We start from the raw sequence: 8801 nt of genomic DNA on the forward strand, positions 1-8801 counted from the left end.
TCCAGACCTTGGGGGCCCGGACCGTTCGACCTCGTCATCCCTTGGGGCGCTCTGGTGAACAGACGTTCCCCCAGATCCTGGTGGTCACCCCTGATAAACTTATAGGTGGCCATTTCCTCTGGCTTAAATTTACTGTGCAATAAATTACTGTGCAATAAGCAGGAATAGGCCGGTGTCTACACGTGCAGGTGTTAAAGGACATAAACACTGTGTGGGTTGACGTGGGACTAGTTAGCCCCAAGTCAGTCCCCACATGCAGTGTTACCGCAGAGTAAGTCATCTATAAATGTGTTACTGCACAGTAACTAATCAGGCATAAGTTTGATACCTGCATCATGCAGGTATCAAATTTACACTCAAGTCAGCATAAGTCGCTGTATTTACTGCACATTATTGGCATGCATGTGTAGACACGCACCTGTACTACACTGTAATTTTGGTTACTGCACAGTAGTAGACGCACCCATTAAGTAGCTCCTTATTTGAAAATAATCTCACTGACATGCATAGAACTACTTCAAAAATAAGCCTCTATTTAATGTGACTGAAGATAGCAAAGGCCAGGTTTAATATAATAATTGTTTTCTAGTAGTCATGGATTTTTTAACTATGATTATCTGTCATGTGATCATTATGGTACAAGAATAATAATGTTACATGAAAAGGGCAGGAAAAATATGTTTTGCACTGTTTGGTTTATATACAAAAGACAAAGTTAACTGCTAGTCAATTAAAAACAAAATCATTTTAGGTGCTATATGGGGCCTTCAACTTTTCTGGTTTCCCTGTCCCAACCCTTTTCTTCTTTTTCTTTTTCTTTTTTTTGCAGGGCGGGGGGGGTTTAGAATCAGATTTTCCTTATTAAAGAAAGTGCTTTCACCCTTGGTTTCCTTCATAAAAATCCTTGAAAGGAACCAAATATATACAAAGTATTTCAAACTTAGAAACAAGTTAATCAGCAAAAATGCATTTCTCTAATCTCTTCCATTTCAGCTCCAGGAATCTTAGATGTTAATTTTAGCAATAGGCAATACAAATGCTCAGGGAGAAGTGTTATTTTAAGTTGATGATATACCTTTAAACCTTAGTTCTACTTGTGAACAGAGTGCACTTCTGAACTACTGGGACTCCTCTTTCCTGTGAATATGAACATTGTCTCATGCCGAAAAACAATATTTCATTTTTTATTATTTTCATTCACAATGTGATTTTCAAAGCATACATCTATGCTGAAACAAAAACCTTCACAAAAATCATGTGTGTTCTTTCCTCCCTGCAAGTTAAGTTAGCCAAGAAATTTAAAAATGAAACATAAACCAGAATGCTTTAACTTCTACTTATGAGAAAAGAGACTTCCAACATCTCCTTGAGCCTTGAATATCTTGGGAGAAGAGAAACAAAGAAACAACAAGCCGGCTTTCTGTCTGTGCCTGTCTGAATGGGTCAGACTGAGCAGAAAAAAAGAAGGAAAGTGGGTGACATTTGCCATTTGAGATGTATTGTAAATGTTTCAACACCTTGACAATGAAACACATAACAGAAGCTTAGAACATCCAAGGCCCTTCAGCAAAACGAAATGAAAGCGGGCAGATCTGTTTAAGGAAGTGCCTTCCTGAAGATCTTTCATGTGTGTTTCACAGAACTCATACTTTAAAGAGCCAATGGCAAAATACAAATAATATATTAATAGAAAATTCTTACCATGCAGCTGGATGGCCCCACTGCTAAAACCCACACCAGGAGATTAGACTTATATTGTTTCCCTGGAAGCAGGCACAGTCCCTGCAAAATGGGCCACTGGTTCAATTCTAAGCTCCACCTCTCTGCCACCAGCTGCTCAACTACTTGGTAGCATGCCTCTACTAGAACTCGCATCCTGCATGATACTCACTCACTTGACAGGCCTTTTGTACATCCTGCCTCATCCCCCTCCCTTCTTTTGCTAGCGAAGGTGGCTTGTCTGCTTTTGCTTCCTCCTTTGCTTCCCCCGACTCCTTTGCTGGCCCTCTCTCCCGCCCCAACTTTAAAAAATCTTATTATTTTATGGCCAAATAATTTTTTTTCCGTAACAGTTTTTTACTATTTTGAAATTGTAATGACAATCTTGCAATATTCCATATTTCAGCTGCAAATCTTGAATTTCTGGGATTAGATGAGAACCTCAGCTTTCATTGAAACCAATGATTCTTAACCAGGGTGCCATCAGATCTTTTCAAAGGTGCTATAGGATGCCCAGTGAGTGCTCTAATAGAGTGCCAATATTAACACTGTTATACAAACATCATTCACAAGATAAATCAAGAGCCTTCAAACAGGAATTCATATTGTTAAAAATATTCTGATGTGTTGTGGTCTGTGTTCTTTGCATCAAAAGAATTCCTCTCTCATTTTTCTGTAATCAAAAAATGAGTGAAAATTAGCTGGCACCTTCTGAGGGGCCTTGATCTAACTAAGGGTGCCCTGTGTTTAAAAAGACTGTGAACCACTGACTTAAAAAAAAGTCCAAATAGTCACATCTGCAGATAAAAGATTGGAAACATGACCTAAGCTATCCTAAAGACACAACCCGCCCCCCACAAAAAACCCAGCAGGCAGATGAAAGAACTCTACATTTACTATTAAAAAAACAAAGCTAATAATTTTTAAGATGGTCTTCTAAATTCTTTGAACCCTGACTCACAATTTTTAGACATATTAGATTGGAAATACTGTGTACATAAGAAAAAGTAACCCACATAATGTGGAACAACTTAACTAATTAAAATTCTAAGAGTTTTTACAAATCTAAATAACTTGTCTCTAATTCATGTTATTTGCGCATTTCCGCTTAATTTCTTGTATTTGTCTTAACTTGTAATGGGTAAACTTGCCTGAGTCTTTTTTTGGTTTCAGTTTCTGAAATTCTCTTCCTTGAAAAAAGCTGTTACGGTTAAGTTTCAAACATGTCTGCCCTTATTAGATTTTTGAAAAACTATTACCTTCATCTGAGACCCAAGATATTTGATATTACCCCTTTAAGACTTAAAACCATGTTTTTTCTCCAGTGATTCTTAGTGAAGAACCCAAGGGTTCTTGCTTAGCATTCGTACTCTTGCTGAAATCAGTGGGGAACCTGCAGCTGACTTCACTACAAGAATTACTGAGCCCATAATGAACAAGACTGTTCTTCTACTCTAGCAGATCATCTCTTATCCACCATTCTCTTTCTTTGCTTAATTAATCTGCTCCAGCCCCCCAGAGCCACGATCCAGGTTGGGGTCTCCCAGCCACACCCCCTCCTCAGCCTCTGGGTTGGCTGATGGGAAGTGGAGCCAAGTATGGCTCCCAGCTCCAGAGGGGTGGTGGAGCAAAGCTCCTGCTGCAGGATTTCCCCCTCCTATCCCCCACCAGCTGCATCTGGCTGGGGCCCCAATGCTTGGCCAGAGGGATGGATTTTCCCCCACACTCTCCTCATTCAGCCAGAGGAGTGATAGTGCTCCAACTAGGGAGCAGAGGGGCGGAGCATACCATATGCTGCTGAAGCAGACAACACAGCACAGGGCTGCAAAGCAGTCTGGGATGCTGAGGGACTGTAAGTTAACTTGAACCAGGAGGGGATTTAGGATAGAAGTTCCATAAACCAGTCTGACCTAAATCAGTTAAGTCTGATACTACATCCAACCAGGTTTATCTTAAACTGGTTTTGGGCATTTGAAAGTAAGTGCACTGAACTTCTGTTCTGTTACAGGTTTAAACCATGTTCTGATTGCTTAAACTGGTTTGTGTGTAACTTCTGTCCCTAACGTTCTATATATCACACTCATCACCAGGTTATCCAAGTACCTAATAAGAAAATAAAACAGATTTTACTGGTTTTCTCTCCTCTTCATCTTAAAATATAGAAAAGTGTCGTGCTATTTTTATTTAAGCTTTGTAGCTGCTGTTGAGGGAAAGGTAAAGCAAAGAGATGGGTTTTACACATGGACAAGGAGGCACTGAGATTTCAGTTGACTCTGATCTTCTCATAAAGGAATTTCTGTAGTTTTTCTCCACAGCTCTTTGCAATTCTAACTTTTGTTCTGAACACTTCTACTATATCTGAATGATTTCACATGTCCAGTTCTCTTAAAGCACTGGTATTTTAATGCTATTTTTACACAAAAAATCTTATTCTACCAAGGAATTTATTTTCATAATAACTAGTAATAGGAGATATCATTTCCATATGTTATATCAAATAAATGGTACACTGCCTTCCTTTGTTTGCTATTTAAAAGTACCCCATATACATTAGATGTCATCATTTCTTTGGCAGGGACACAACTCAGCTGAGAATATAAAGATTCTCACAAGCCTCACCTACAAACAAAATTTCACCTGTTGATCTCAACCATAAAATTCTACTCTCACGTATCTTCCTAATATGACTGTTCCTCTCCTTGTCTATGTGCTGTGACCAGCAGTGAAATAGTTAAAAATGAAATGTAAATTATTTTTGTTAGATAGGTTAGAGTTAACAACCCCTTGAAATTAGATGGGGCACTTCACTCTCTGTCTGAGGACCTGTCTACATTTGAAAGGGTTTCCCAGAGCAGTCCTGGAAGTACCAGTATCTTGGCAAACCCTCCTAACAAGAAGGTAGTCTTTGTCTACATTACCAAATTCAGTTCAGCGATTCTGGCTAGAATAGCTGAGCTATTCTGGCTAGGTGGAATATGGAAAAATGCCCCCCTCTAGCTGACATACTGTGCCAGCAAAAACCCCAATGTGGACTCTGAAGGTGGCTTCTAATGGCAGAGCTTCTGTCAGAAAAAAATAGCATAGCACTACAGAAAAATGACCAAATCAACATTTTTTGAAAACAAGGGGGAAATAGCCTATTCAGTCAAATGTTGGTGGCTCCTGTTGAAATTTCTAGAAAAACATACACAACTTCAAAGCCAGAAGTTTACTCAACACCCTTTTACAATAAGACTGAGCCTGGAGCACAAGTACCTGAAAAACAAGATGTACCCAAGGATACACAACATAATCTTTTAAAACTGCAGGGCATCATACAAACAAAATAATTTATATCAGTACAGTGTACATGTACTGTTAATTGCTGATAAAAATATTTCATCCATCATGTTTCATTGCAAACTGATGTATATAGAGACATATATGCATCTGTCTTGCAAGACAATAGGTTTGTGCCAAGCGAGAAAACAACTTGCTGAACATCCGCGAGTGTGTCTGTAGAGCCCAACTCTTAAATGACAGTCCTTTCCTCACTTATCATACATGAAGTTTATATTTAACAGTCCTAAAAGTGGTGTGGGGTTCTTCCTGAGGTTTCTTCTTTCCTTTGCATGTTAAGCTCTTCTTTTCTTAAAAGCCTTAATTCCACACTTAATAGACTGTTTCCAAGAGTTTCAATTCTGTTTTCTCCCAGTTGTTTGGCTCAGTGTTCACTGCTGTCATATCTCTCTTGAAAACATCTTGAAAATGGAGATAAGGATGCCTGTGTGGTATTCTTTCTATAAAGAGTCCTCCCTACAAGAGATCCTTGGGTATATAGCCATCGTCCATTCTCTGCATATTGCCAACACATCTAAGTCACAGAATCATACAGACGTAGGGCTGGAAGGGATCTCCATAGATCATCTAGTCCAAGCCCCTCCCTGAAGCAAAATCCTCCCTATTCAAGCCATCTTATACAAACCCATAATCTAACCTCTTAGCAAAACTACACAGTCAACCCTAATACAACACAAGACATAGCACCCTAACCTGTCACAGGTAAAGCATGGAGGTAAAACTTGTTAATATGTGCTCACAGATCCCAGGAAGATGGCCATGCCCCCCCGCCCCCAGTACAGAGGAAGGCAAAAACCTTCATAGTCCATAACTATCTCAGTCCCAGCAAGACCACTGGCACACCTCAGTCAAAATCCCAAGTCTTGGCTGCAGCCAACTTTCAGCGCCTCTATGAAAGGTCTAAAAAAATCCTGACACGTAGCATCAGGGGAGTGGGGATGGGTGGGAGGAACCAGCAAAGCCCAGAAGCGGGGGAAATACCCATAGTAGAACACAGGCATAACTATGCCTAGATCATCCCCAACCAGTGCCTGTCCAACCTCTTTTTGAACATCTCCAGTGATGGAGAGTTCTCAACTTTCCTAGGCAGTCTATTTAACTGCCTCACTGTTCAAACAATGAAGAAGTTTTTCCTGATACCCAATCTAAACCTACTTTGCTGCAACTTTAAGCCACTGGTCCACATCCTCCTCTGTGCAGGAAGACAGAAAAGATGTTTTTTCTCTCTTCTTTATGGCAGCACTTCAGATATTTGAAGACTGCTATCATGTCCCCTCTTAAGTGCCTTTTCTGGAAGCTGAACATGCCTAGCTTCTTCAGCATCTCTTCATATAACTCACTTTCCAAGTCCTTAAGTCAGCGCTGACTGGGAAGAGAATGGGTGCTTGAAATGTTGGCACATTCCAAGACTTCAGACTATGTATGCAAAGTTGTCCCACCAGGAAATCCCTAGAATGTGACAAAGACAAAATAAGTGAAAGCTGCTGAGGTGCTTATCTTGAGTTAAATATGTGATATGTATTTGCTGCCATACAAAAGAGTGTTGATGATACAAGCATGATATACTTTGACTTTGGTCTTAACAATCAGTTTGTTGTTGTTCTACACTTGTTTGCTCAGCATGCTCATGATACTGATGCTTTACCAATATGGGTATTCAGTTCAGCCCCAAGCAACAGGTTGTTGGTAACAATGACGCCTAAGTACCTAAATTTACTAATGACATCTAATACGTTTTCACCTATTATGAGCATTGGTGGTGAGTAAATGTTCTGGCCTATAACACTGGTCTTTTTGATGCTTATTGTAAGATCAAACTCATGGCAGGCATGAGCGAAGCAACTGGTGAGGCTCTGAAGGTTAGTTTCTTTGTGGGCTACCAGTGCAGTGTCATCAGCAAACAGCAGCTCACAAATCAAAACACTCTGTATTTTAGTCTTAACTTTAAAGCATGTAAGATTGAATAATTTTCCATCTGAGTATAGGTGTAGATAAATGTCTTTGGGGGTGATCTCAAAAGCATATGTCAAAGAGAGAGAAAAGACAATCCCAAACAGAGTTGGGGTAAGGACACAGTCCTACTTGGCTCCACTTTGAATCTCAGAAACCTAAAACTTTGATCCATCATAGCTGACTGTTTCCCACATTCAGTCATGGAAATTGTGGATTATGCTGAGGAGTTCTGGTGGACAGCCAATCTTTCCAATAATTTGAAAAGGTACATTTTTCTTGGTTTTGTTGGAGTGACAAGATTATATTTCTGGTGAACCTACCAGCTTCACTGAATCAAGGTAAACACGGTCAGCAAAAACATGAAGTCTTCTGAGCACCACCCAAGCAATGATCTTTCCAACAATGCTTAGCAGTGAAATGCCACAATCATTGGTACAGTCAACGCAGTTGCTTTTAATCTTGTACAGAGTGATTATATTGGCATCTTGCATATCCTGTGGCACTGTCCAAACTGTCCAGTGATGAGTAAGAAATTCATATAGGTGGAGAAGAAGCAAAAGTTACTCAGACTTGATCAGTTCCACAGAAATGCTGCCTTTTCCAGGGGCCTTGCAGATCAAGCCAACAGCCAAATTGTCTATGACCTTACTTAGGTCCACTACAACTTGCATATCATTAACTCCTTCAAGGAGAGACAGACTCAGTAAAGTTAAGGGCTGTTTCAATGACATCATCTTCCCTTGAATATAGTTCAAGACAGAGTTCTACCCATCTTTCCATCTGTTGTTTTCATTCTGTTCTGACTTCTCCTTAAGCTGTCTTTAATAGACCTGGCTGCTTTGCAGTTGGACCTATTGCCTTTTTAGTTCCATCGTACATGCCTCTGATGTTTCCAGTGGCAAGCATGGATTGAATTTCCTTGCACAGGCACAGGGTCTTGATGGATTTGATGGATAACACTCTTTGCTTTCCCTAGTTCCCTCAAAGTTCCATCTAAGGTGTTCTTCTTGTGGTTTAACATAGCAGTTTGTTTGGCCTTGATAAATGGAATCAATTCATTTAAATGTACCTCAAACCAATCCTGGTTTCTTCTGGACTGTTTGCTGAATAGTCAGCTGTGACATAGTTTCATAGTTTCTAGGGTCGGAAGGGACCCGAGTAGATCATCTAGTCCGACCCCCCACCATGGCAGGAAATAATACTGGGGTCAAACGCCCCAGCAAGATGTTCATCCAACCTCCTCTTAAAAACCACCAGGGTAGGAGCCAGCACCACTTCTCTTGGAAGTTGGTTCCAGATCCTAGCGGCCCTGACCGTGAAGTAGTGCTTCCTGATATCTAACCTAAACCTGCCCTCTGTCAGCTTGCGACCGTTATTCCTGGTCACTCCTGGCAGTGCATGGGGCAATAGTGATTCCCCCAATGCCTGCTGATTCCCCCTGACTAATTTATAACAGGCCACTAGATTCTCCCTCAGCCTTCTCTTTTGGAGGCTCAACAGGTTCAGGTCCCGTAGCCTCTCCTCATAGGGCCTGCCCTGCTCCCCCCGATCATGCAAGTGGCCTTCCTCTGGAGCCTCTCGATGCTCTCCATATTCCTCTTGAAGTGCGGTGTCCAGAACTGGATGCAGTACTCCAGCTGTGGCCTGACCAGTGCCGCATAGAGGGGGAGGATCACCTCTTTGGACCTGCTTGAGATGCATCTGTGGGTGCATGACAAGGTGCGGTTGGCCTTCCTGACTGCCTCCCCACACTGCCGGCCCATGTTCATCTTGGAGTCAATGATGACTCC

The sequence above is a fragment of the Crocodylus porosus genome, unplaced genomic scaffold (assembly GCF_001723895.1).
Source record: "Crocodylus porosus isolate Cpor-Errol unplaced genomic scaffold, CroPor_comp1, whole genome shotgun sequence".
NCBI lineage: Eukaryota > Metazoa > Chordata > Crocodylia > Crocodylidae > Crocodylus > Crocodylus porosus.